The sequence below is a fragment of the Anser anser genome, assembly GCF_964211835.1.
Source record: "Anser anser genome assembly, chromosome: 3".
NCBI lineage: Eukaryota > Metazoa > Chordata > Aves > Anseriformes > Anatidae > Anser > Anser anser.
The window spans coordinates 33,206,843-33,218,890 of record NC_139722.1 but is presented as its reverse complement, the minus strand read 5'-3'; the positions used below and the strand labels follow the sequence as shown (position 1 = coordinate 33,218,890).

General features: G+C 37.0%; 1 long non-coding RNA gene across 2 annotated transcripts in view; it reads right to left on the bottom strand.

Annotated features, from left to right (window-relative positions):
- Positions 1–5,124: 5,124 nt before the first annotated feature.
- The window catches only part of LOC310897635, a 98,565-nt gene continuing 91,641 nt past the window's right edge, over positions 5,125–12,048 (bottom strand). For both annotated transcript variants that reach the window (XR_014582423.1, XR_014582424.1), the window contains exon 6: positions 5,125–5,832. This is a non-coding gene — a long non-coding RNA (uncharacterized lncRNA). The remainder of the gene's footprint in view (positions 5,833–12,048) is intronic.

Genomic DNA, 12,048 nt, shown 5'->3' with positions numbered 1-12,048 from the left:
TCTCTAAGTCCTGTCAATTTTAATGAACTTTTTCACAAAAGTGATTATAGCATCAAAGTAGTTTTCTCACTTATTTCCAGTGTTTCCAAAATTGTGCTGCTTCCCAATGTCCCTGAATTTACACACAAGTTTTGCAGTCTCTCAGTCTTATCTATGCACTTAAATATTTATTTCTCTACAATACTAATAAGAGATATATTTAGCATACTTCTTTTATTTTATTTTATACTGATGAGTGAGTTTAAAATTGTGTAGTCATCCTTGGTAAGGGTAAAAGCTGAAATCTGGCAAGTTTTGTAACTTCCATAGACCTCAGTGGAAAATAAGAACTAATGATCTTGTATGTTCAGGCCCTTAAAACATTAATAATCTGAATCAGTCTTGAACAATTTCATAAACAAAGCAATAAAATGCTGGGTGTAGTCATGTACAACCACCACCACCACCACCACCCCCTCCAGTCCTCTCCATGACATTTAATGAAAGAAGAAAAAAACTGAGTCGCAAATGATGATAAGAGAAGGCACTTCTCTTTTTGACTATGTTTGACTATGAAAACAGATTTCAAGATTTCAGTCATTTCAGTCAGCTCTCCAAGACAACAAGGTCACCTTCTGCCTTTGGCTTTTAAAACCAAAGCACAAGCACACAAATCCACAGGTCAGCGGAAATGATTACCATAAACAAATCTGGCCAAATGTCCTGATTTTGGAAGCCTATGCAAATGAATATTTAAGTCATCTGGTTTCTACTAATCCACGTGAAATTACACACTTTGTAAAGCAGGCATAAACAATATCTCTTCTTTTATTACCCAATCAAAATACATTTAAATTGTTGTGAAAAACAATATACAAATTCCTGCTTTTCATTTCAGGGGAGAAAGGAAAGGAGACAGAGTTCTCTCTCAATAATGCCTGTGGATTTTAAAGATAGCAGAGCCGAGTCACCACGCACCACAGTACTTTTTTTAAAAGATTGATTGACAGCCTGGGCAAGTCTTCAAGCCTGTGTGACAAAGTCCAACTGTTATGTGATGTTGCTTCTTCCCCATGCAGAGCCGCAGCAGCAGTAGCCTCTGATCCCCTGCCACATCACAGCTTTAAGTGGCTGCTTTCCACACCAATGGCACTGACACTTCGCTGGCTGAACACCTATCCCAAGCCTTTGCACTTACAGTACCTGGAACCAGTCCCTACTTCTCCGTCCCTGGATTTTTTACAGCAGTGTTTTTCCTGGTCATATTAGAGCTCTCCAGCAGATCCCCACTTAGCAGTACTTTTTTTTTTTTTTTTTTATACTTCCAACATATTTCTTTTTCCTTGTACATTTACTGCCTCCTGCCTTATCACTGGACTAACTACAGACAAGATACCTTGAAACAAAATCCAGTAGAAGTTACAAACAGAATGAACAAGGTTACTTCTTCAGCGGAAAAAAAAATGCAAATAATATTTAATTAACAACATTAAACTGTTGTGGCAAGGATAAAATTGTAATGGATAGTTCCAAGAAAAAAAAAAAGGTATAGTTTTTCTAATAAACTGTTTGAAGCTTTTCCTTCAGTGTTTTTTTAGGAACAGCTAAACACAGCACAGCTAGGTAGCATAGGTTCACTGAAACAAAAACAGTCTATAGCCACATATTTTAGGGGCTTTACAAGGCCAACAGAAGCCAAATTGCTCAGAATACTTTTGCATCAGAGAAAGTCTGGTTTAATTTCCAGATCCTGGGAATTAATGACAATTAGGTCTTTTAATGTCTTTAGAGCAATTTCCATGCAAATATTGTATTACAATTCTCATTTTAAATCACTTAAACATGTGTGTATTTTTAAGCCCATTGGCACAGGCTTTTCAAGTTAAGTGCTGTCTGTCTTTAATGAGGAAGAGAATGCCTCCTGAAGCCATCTGTGCTGTGTGACAGTCTGCTCCCACTGACTGAAAAAAGCTCTCCCAAGTTGAAGTCACACTTCAACGAATGACTGAACACCACACTTTTATCCCATTTTCTAGATAGTAGTTAAAAGTATTCACCTTTTTTTTTTTTTTTTCCATTATGCAAGTGGGGAAAGCCCCAGATCAAACATTAACCTTCCATCTGATATATTTTGCAGTCAAAAGGAAGAATGGTAAGCACAGAAGTACCCCACAAACATTAACCTGGCAGCTAGCTCTAGCCTGGTAACCTGGAGCTCCCCACTGTCCTGAGAAATAAACCACATGAAATGCCCAGATGATTCAAACTCTTGCAGTAAGGCATATGGAGCCTCTACAGCTGGATTTAAGAGTCCTCCTACTATGAAAGCCACAGTTCCCAATTGTTTTCAAAAGCAATCATAAAAAAGAGCATCCAAAAGTCAACAGGAGTCTTTCCAAAGGGTTTCAGGAGAGTGTTCAAACAGACCCTAGGTGTGCAGTAGGATTTAAAGCCTTCTTCCTCTATTCTGCTACTTATTTACTCTTTGTGCATGCTGTTTGCCTACTACATTCTGCTTTCCTTTGTGCGATGCTAATTGCCTTCATTTATCCCATATCTCTGATTTGCAGATGTAGACACATGGTCTATACTCCCAATGCTTTTCAGCACATAACTTCCTCAACAGATATATTGCCAATATCACCTACTTACTGTTCAGATGAATAATCCCTCTGTCAATATGCAGAATCACTTAAGAATATTAAAGAAACTATCAGTCATCATTAGAATGTGCAAAATGCTCTAAATGTTGTTTTCCTTTGACAGTATGAATCTAAGGATAACTCCTATGCTCAGCATGGTGCACTGTCACACAGAATGTGAGTGGGTGAAAACACATTTTTATAATATCAAAGAAGGAAAAAACATAACTAAGAGATTCTACCTCAGCTTTTGCTGGTTGCAATTCTGCTATACTTATTGAGTAGACATATCTACTTTGGGGTATACTTGAGCATTCAGCAGGGTAAGAACTATTGGATAGGACTTCTATGCTTATATATTTATATTAACTCCGTCCAAAATCATGGTTAGAGGAGAAGGTGAATAAAGTTCTGCAAATAAACAGGCAGTTAGCTTTCCACACACTGTTCCACGAACACAAGAAGACCAGATGTTCTCCAATGGATATCACAATCCATTAACACTGTCTCACTAGAAATTCCCCATCTGATCTACCATTGTTTTTAGTGCTTATCTCAGTATAAAAGGATCATGAACTTGGGAGAAACTCATTTAAAAAGATTTTTTAAATATTTTATTTGACCCATATGTCCCCCTGAATGGTCAGCTGAGAATCCAGTGCATCTTTTAAAGGTGACCAATCCTGTAATTTTCACAGGTTTCAGTTTTGTTCATGAAGACAAACTTTATAAATATATTAAACCTGTTACAGAGTAATATACTTACTGCCTTTTCCAGAGCTAAAGTGTTTTGTAAATAGCTTGCTGTCTAGAAAGCTGCTTTGAAAATTTTGAAAACTTTGCATTTACAAATTTCTTATTGTTGTTGTGAATAGTAAGATTTGAGGTGGCCTAAATAAGCATTTCTGCTGACTGTGTGGCCATCGTAGTCTTTGGATGCAGTGCTAGAGACTGTTGAAAACCTTTTAATTAGGACAGAGAATCCTCTGTGAAGGGTCATGCATTCAAGAGGTCAATTAACTACAGATCAGGCTAAGTCCAAATTGTGCCAGTTAGCTGTTGCAAGTTGAGTCTCTTCATTACACATTTCACGATGCAACAAGCTTCATCAGTCATAATTTTTTACCATTTGCACTACACAGTGTCAAAAGCTCTTTCTTTCTTTCTTTCTTTTTCTTTCTTTCTTTTTCTTTCTTTCTTTTTTCTTTTTTCTTTTTTCTTCTTTCTTTCTCTTTCTTTCTTTCTTTCTTTCTTTCTTTCTTTCTTTCTTTCTTTCTTTCTTTCTTTTTCTTTCTTTCTTTTCCCTTAGCAGATCCAAATTATTACTTTCTATGTTGGAATGATTATTTGTAAGTACATTTCTCTCTAGGCTTGTGAATGGAACTATGCAGAATTCAATGAGAAATCACATGACTGAGAAAAGTGATGGACCTAGGTAGGAAAAAATGTGTTCTAGTTTAGTGTAGCAATTTATATATGCATATCTATATTTTTTAATTGTATTGGTTTATTAGAGCCAAGAAAATAGTACACTCTTTCCAGTGATTGCTGGGTTATAACAAAATGGTTAGGTATTAAGATGTTAAGTACTGAAATCCACAGGAAAGATCAGATGAGTGTAAGAGAAATATTTGCAGGAATGAAGGCTCAAGGAGGCATATCATATATTGAATTTTTGTAATTGTAATGCGGACTTTTTATTCCTTTAACTTACAGTTAAATGAAATAACAACTAAAATGCCCAAACATCACTTTCTGAAGTTAGGGACAAAAAAGTGTTTGGTTTTCAAATACACTAAACATCTATCATTCTGATAATTTTTAGCCAAACTAGTGATATAAATATTGATGCTGTATATTGTTCCCAAGATGCCTGCTCACATAAATCAGTATAGGATATCAGTTTAAAACAGAACAAAATAAGAAGATTTTACTTTTGTTGTGTTGGTTTGTGTATTTTAAGAGATTATAAGTAGCTGACAGTGGCATTTCCATCCTTTTCTCATTTAATAAAGTCTGTTTGTCATTAGAATGCCAGAATACGCTGAATTAGCTGAAGTGTTGAGCAACACAACACAAAAATGTTATACCATATTTGAGCAGATTCAGCATCTTTTAGCAATAACTTAAGAAACATGTGGAAATGTTAAAGTCTGTTTCCCCCAACAGATTTGAATATTTTTCCTGAGTTTTATTTACTTATTCCTTCAAATAAAGAAAATCCATTCAAATAAATGAGAACTTTGTTTTTATTAAAAAGTAAGGTAAAACATGACTGAATGATTATTATTTTTTCCTATTCATTCAGCATTCAGCCTTAAGCCCGCACTGTTTGAGCAACCAATGTTCCCTCAAAGGCAGTTCGGATTGGCAAGGTTACCTTTGTTCTCTGTCCCAGCTTTCCATCTGGATCAGGGTGTTCTTGCTTCTGGGTCTCCATGTGAGGAATTCCCACCCTGAGGGAGATGCACCAGACTCACTCATTGAAGCAGGATACCTCCTTTCAAAGGCTAAGGAGCCTATTTCCGCCCTTTCAAATACACTCTCACACTTGTGGTTTATTTGCTTAGATGTAGGGTCCTTTTCTCATGCACTGCTCCAATTTTGTGTGTGTTGTTGTTAATAAGATGTCCATAATTGTAGTGTTTGACCATTCCCCTGAATACATTAGTGGCTTAGTTCATAATCAATTTATTTATCTCAAAGTACAAAACCTTTATGAGAATACAAAGGTGCTAATCTTGCATTAATATCCTGCAGAAACTTTTGTTTATGTAAGTCCACATCTGCAAGGCTTAACAGATCCATCTTCATGTTGCATTTTCTTTTGGAAGCTCACACACATTATTTGGTCTGTAAGGCAAGAGGCAGAAACAAACTCTGAATGTACACATTGAGTGGAGTTGTTATAAATTACTCTTTTAGCCAGAAAGAATTACTTTATTGAGTAAGCGATCAGCAAGCAAAACAGCGCTGGGCGGCCTGGGAGTACATGCTCCTCCAAACGGCCCGCACCCCCCCCCCTTTTCACAGTCCTTATATCACCGAGTTCTTCCGGGGTTACGTAGCCCCCCTTCCTGCTACTGCGGCTGCGTCGACTGTTGCTAGGGGGTTGTCTCTGGTCCCTCTGGTGGTCGCACAGATGAAGGCTGTAGTCTTCCTCCGCTTGGTACGTGATGTTTTCCCTCCGTAGCCGGTCATGCTGTTTTGTCTTCAGATAGGACAGGTGGGTTATCAAATTTTGCAGTTATAGTATTTACACAAAGTTCTCTCAACTATCCGCCCGAGACAGCAACAGGCAGGGAGCCTCAAGTTCCTTACAGCCACCTGGCGACTCCCTTTGTTCCTTCTTAATATAGCCATGGGAAATAATGAACAAACATGCCTCATACACCACAGAGTGAGGCAGTAATCTGTGGAAAAGCCTCTACTAACTTCATCAGTATCAATCTCTGCTTTTAGACCTGCTGATGCTGCTCTCTTGGATCTTGTGATACTTCATGGAAGTATTGGAACGAATCCAAAAGACGGCCACAAAGATGATCAAGGGGCTAGAACACCTCTCCTATGAAGACAGGCTGAGAGAACTGAGTTTGTTCAGCCTGGAGAAGAGAAGGTTCCAAGGAGACCTTATAGTGGCCTTCCAGTACCTAAAGGGGGCCTACAGGAAGGCTGAGGAGGGACTCTGTCAGGGAGTACAATGATAGGACAAGGGGTAATGGCTTTTAACTAAAAGAAGGTAGTTTAGATATTTGGAAGAAATTCTTTACTCAGAGGGTGGTGAGGCACTGGCACAAGTTGCCCAGAGAAGCTGTGGATGCCCCATCCCTGGAGGTGTTCAAGGCCAGGTTGGATGGGGCTTTGGGCAACCTGGTCTGGTGGGAGGTGTCCCTGCCCATGGCAGGGGGATTGGAACTAGGTGATCTTTGAGGTCCCTTCCAACCCAAACCATTCTGTGATTCTATGATTCTATGATCTTCCCAGCACATATTTCTTTGATCTCCATAGTTGGCTCCTCTCTAGAATGCTCTTTTTTGTGCCACCCCCTTCCCTTCGCCTCCTCCCCCCCCCCCCCCCCCCCCCCAGTCTAAGTTCTGACTCCACATGGACCCTAAAGTGGAAAGGAATGACACTCCTGTCCATTTCTTCAATAAGCAGATGCCAAAGTTCTGTGTAAATCTATGTAAATCTATGCTGTTAGCATATAAGTATTTGCATGGCTATCATTTTTATATCATGGTTTTCATCTCCAGATTTTGATTTTTATATTTTAAGATTCAGTCTCATTCATCACCTTATTGCTGACAATGGGAATTAACATTTTTCTGCTAAAGAAGTACAAAGTGTACAGAGCACAATTGTTATCATTTAATATGACCTAAATACTGTATAGATCTTTCTGCAAAAGAAACATTCCATTCATTTCTAGGTATAAGGGAAGGAAAGTTTCAGCTGAAAATCTGAGCTCATCTGCTGATGTTTCTTTTTATTTTCTTCATCTGGCAGCTTTCTACTTCATTTCTTAAATTTCCTTCATTTTTCTAATATGAAAAATAATTTAGAGGAGAAGAAGCAGAACATTTAAAGCCATGAGGTTTGCTTATTCTTTTTTTTTACTATCAATGTTATAGAACTCAAAACAGGATTTTTTATTTAGTGCTTTCTTTCATTTTTTTCCTCTGACATAAGATATAACAGTTTTCCACATCAGCAAATATTTGCTCCTTAAAGACCATGCTATTTTGTTCTTGTAATTTCTATTTGACTATAGCTTGAATTCCTAGGCTGTTTTTGAGGCATGCAAAATGCTTTACATATTAATTATGTATGTAGTGTGCAGAATGCATATAGATTGTTTCCTTGTGTGTGTCTGACATCAACACTTCACTTGATATCAGAACTTGGAAAGGATTCAAAAATCCTACAGCGACAGAAATCACTGAAATTTCAGAGGTTCATAGGGCTTTCTGCATTAAGCACAGTGACATCTCCCAGTTGCAGAACCAGCAATTTGGCTGACAGACCACTAGGTAGTGAGCAGATCTGAGGAAAGATTTTACAGCACTTACTGCTAACACTTGAGTATCCAGGCTTTTAAATCTGTGCAATGTCAAGTTTACTAGGATGTGCTGGGAGGAATCTGTGCAAGTCCCGTTCTGTGTTGCACTCTGGACCCAAGGTTAACTTAGTTATGCAAATGCAAACCAGGCCAGTGGAAGATTTTGGCAGCACTATGCAAGCAAGAGAGATGCACATGGTTACCATGCAGTGAGCATGTGTCTTTCAGAAAACGTCTGACTTTTTGCAATGTTTGGTTAAAAAAAAAATATTATTACCATCTGCTGAAGAAGAAACTTCCTCAAACATACAGGCCAGCTACAATCCAAAACAGATTTTGTTCAGACGAGCATGTGCACTAGAGAGCCAGTTAGTTGTGCCTAGCAGCAAAACCTGCAGCCACAGTAGACCGCAGGTTATCTTTCTTGTGAAGTTTCCTAGCATAGCTGTTGTTATAGCCAGAGGACTTGCTGTACCAACACCAGGAATAGCAGGCCCCCTGGTAAGCAGAAAACTACTCCGTGGTTCTCAAAACAACTGTAACTATTTCTTGCCATTATATCCATACTGCCTTTGAGGAATTTGCCCTGGAGGCCAGGAAGCCTGGCATCTGTGCCCTGGGGTGTGAGCAAGCATCACAGATTTGCACATATGGTCCTGTCTCCAACACGCCCTGACTCTTTTTCACCCTACACTCTTACAAACTGTAGCAGCACAAAGAGGCCTTACTGCCTTGGATACTTGGTTACTGGAATGCTTTATGACTTAGTGTCTCCAAAGGACGTGGAAAGAATGAGTAGATATATTGTGTTACATAGTCAGAGGATGAATCAGTACTTTGGCAGTCCTCAGGAAGTTCCTCAACAATACAAATAGATGCTTGAATTGAAACTATAACTTCTAGCATATAATTTATGGACTAACTGAGATTTTGGTACTTACCTCATATCTAACTGTCATTCATTATCCATTATTAGCTCTGCAAACTGGGGTTTGAGGCCACAAGGAGGTCAAAGCTGAGCCTTGCCACACCAAAAGGAAACGACAGAGGGATTGGACTTCCACAATGATCAGATAAGAAGGCAGATGGTGAACACCAAGAACTGGGAAATGAGCCAATAATGGGGTATCTGAGAAGATCGGGTATATTATACTGTCTCATTATGGAACCAACGACCAGATCTGTTCCCCTATAAACTATCCAAATATTTGCCACTAAAGACAGATGTTGTGGTGTACAAGCTGGTAATACAGGTCTTCCACATGTGGTCCCTTCTTCCAGTCCACTGAACACACTGCAGTGATAGTTCTTTGTCTCACATGGGTCTGATGTGCACCAAGAGGAAAAGTGCATTTTCTCTCATCAAAACACATTCATCTTGTGACATACTGTTATGACAAATCCAGCAAGAATATAGACAGTAGTAACTAGTAGCATGATATCATCAAGCAGGAGAGCATTTGTAAGAAAAAGGATCGAAGTATCAAAGTGATAATATATTTTTTTTAAATTGCTGGGAATTTTTTGATTTTTAATATTTAGTCTATTTTATTTTTTAATTCCAGTTTTTCTTTTTGGGTTTCATTTTAGTGAAAAATTCCTACTGTAGATTTATTTCTTTAACAAAGCCATATCACAGCTTGGCATAGTGCATAGTTTTCAGTTCTAAGCAAATTGAGATGTTAAATACTATAAGTTTTGTACATACATCTTTAACAATATATTGATTTTAGAACTAGGTGGAAAGCTGTTTTATTACTTCATAGATATCTCAAAGATTTTTTAAGACTATTTCTTAAATCAAGATAAAAATAAAAAATTACAAACATTTAACAATTCTCAAGCAAAAATTTCCTTCAGATCATGTTGTTGTTGCTTCTTAATTAAAGATATTATAAATATCTAGATTTGTAAAATTCCTCCTGATTTAAAACCTTGTTTTAGTACAAATTATTTAGGAAGGGAGATTTTAAACTCTGAAACATGTACTTAACATTATAAATCCAGAAGAAAAAAAAATTGTTTCTAAGAATGGTTTGTGTTTATCTGAAGTTCAGGTATCTCATTCAGAGGTTTTTAATGGATGTACATATAGAAATTTATGGCTGGCTTGAATCTTTCCTGATTCCAGAGGAGGAAGGTATTTACCCTAAGTATTTTCCATATAGTCAATAGGGAGTGATGGACTCCTTCAACTAGGCACATCCCAGAATAGATGTCTAAAATATACCTCCTGAACCTTGCTTGCCTCTTCTTTTGCCTCTTGATATGTTCATACAGAGAATGAAGTCTAACAAGTCCAGCCACTGGAGGAGCTTTTCAACTCCCTTATTAAGCATCTGCACCATGGCTGGCAGAATAAGCTAACATTGGCAAACCAACTGTGTCAAATGCCTTGACACCAACCACATTCATTAGAAATGCTCACTGTCATTACCTCCACAGTCTGAGTAATGGTTCTATGAGAAGTATTGTATGATTAATACCAGTATATATCATTTTTAAAAGAAACCTACCAATCACTGAAGAAAAACTTCAGACTCAAAGCCATATATTCTGATTTAGGTGCCTAAACTGGTCAACCAATTAGATAGCTTGGCTTATAAATAAAAGCACCCCAAGCAGAACTGTTGAATATCTGCAGTGATGATTGTAACCAGCTTTAGCATCATCTTCTGGAAACTTAAAATTACAAGCACTGAATTGACATTTTCAGTTGTGAGATTTATCTTATACATAAAATGAAATTATATAACACTGAAATAATTTCTCTGAGACATGATATGACAGGTGTTGAAAATAAGATGCAAATATTGCCTTTATTTTAAACTACAGTACAAGGGAACTTCCAATATTGATTTTTGCCCATACTTAGAACAATTGTTATGTTCTCTAGAACTTCCTCTTTACTAAAGTAATAATGTTCCCAAAATAAAAGAAATGCCTTAAAATGTCTTTCTTCTGGCTTTTATTCAGGGCAAAAATTACACTGATTAATTCAGAGAATGTGTAAATAACTGAGAGAAAAAAATCAGATAGTGTAGTTCATATATATCAAAGCACATCTCCTATGCACCTTCACTCTTTTAAAAGTTATGTCATCCTTTTTCCAAATTTAGTAAAATTCAGAATAATTCTATTCCAATAACATTCGAACAGCTATAAAATCAATAAGAACAATTTCATACAGATTCTCATACATTCAAGGTCTAACACTGCACGTCACAGAACTTAATAGGTAGGTGCTGGAGTTCAAGGCTCTTTTTGATTTTGTTTTGAAATGTACCTCCTCAGAAATGCTGAGCTCTCCCAAAGCTTTATTCATGGCTTTTAGTTCTATCCAAGTGATACTCAGTTTCTTTCTCAGGCCAGTTGCAGGTACTCAAGGATTCCCATGAGGGACTTTTCTTTTTTGAAATAAATGCAAGGATTGCAACTGACTTTAGGGATGAGAATTTATTTCTTTGGTTTTGGGATGGAGTTTTATGTTCAATAAATTTCTCTCAAATATTTCAGGAAGATATCACTATAATTTGGATATTTTCAGCCTAAGTGAAATAAAGTTGTTGCAATAAATGTCTTATAAATTAATCCAAAAAAAAAGGTGATTTCTCCATATAAAAATGAAGCAGATAACAAAGGACCATGTATAGAATCATAGAATGTACAGAATCACAGAATCATTAAGGTTGGGAAAGACCTCCAAGATCATCTGGCCAACCATCCCTCCTACCACCACATATATAGATATATATATTAATTTCATATATATGTGTATATATATATATAATTAAAAGATCAGACTTCCTTAGCATAATTTTGATGAATTTGTCAGACCATAAAGGCCACAAGTTAGAGCCTATTGCTGCTATTGCTGAGATCAATTTATGGCTCCTGCACCAAAACCTCAAATAGCAGAGAAAATACTCTGAGTGTTTGGGTCTAGTTTATGTGGTTTATAGCAACAGTCATCATCTGTGAATTTTATTTTAGATAGAGGTTAAAGTTATGCCTTAATTTTACTAATTCATTATGAATACTCTTACCAAATGTTTATTAGCAATACTGTGAAACATGGAATCTTCAGTTGAATTACTATCATGCTTTGAGAGGTGATATCTCCTCTTCGAACTACTCTCACTTGCTTTACCTCACCTACTGTTTACCTCCATTTTGGTATAGTCAGTGCCAGAGAATTTCCACAGATAGTTTTAAATGAGACAATTATAAATGTATAAATGTATAAATGTAAATTGAAGAAGGCAAACTTCAGCTAACAATTACGCTGCAAATCTACAAAGATTAAATGTACTGGGTGTTGGGTTTTTTGATTGTTTTTGGTTTTGTTTTTCTGTATGAGATTAGAAA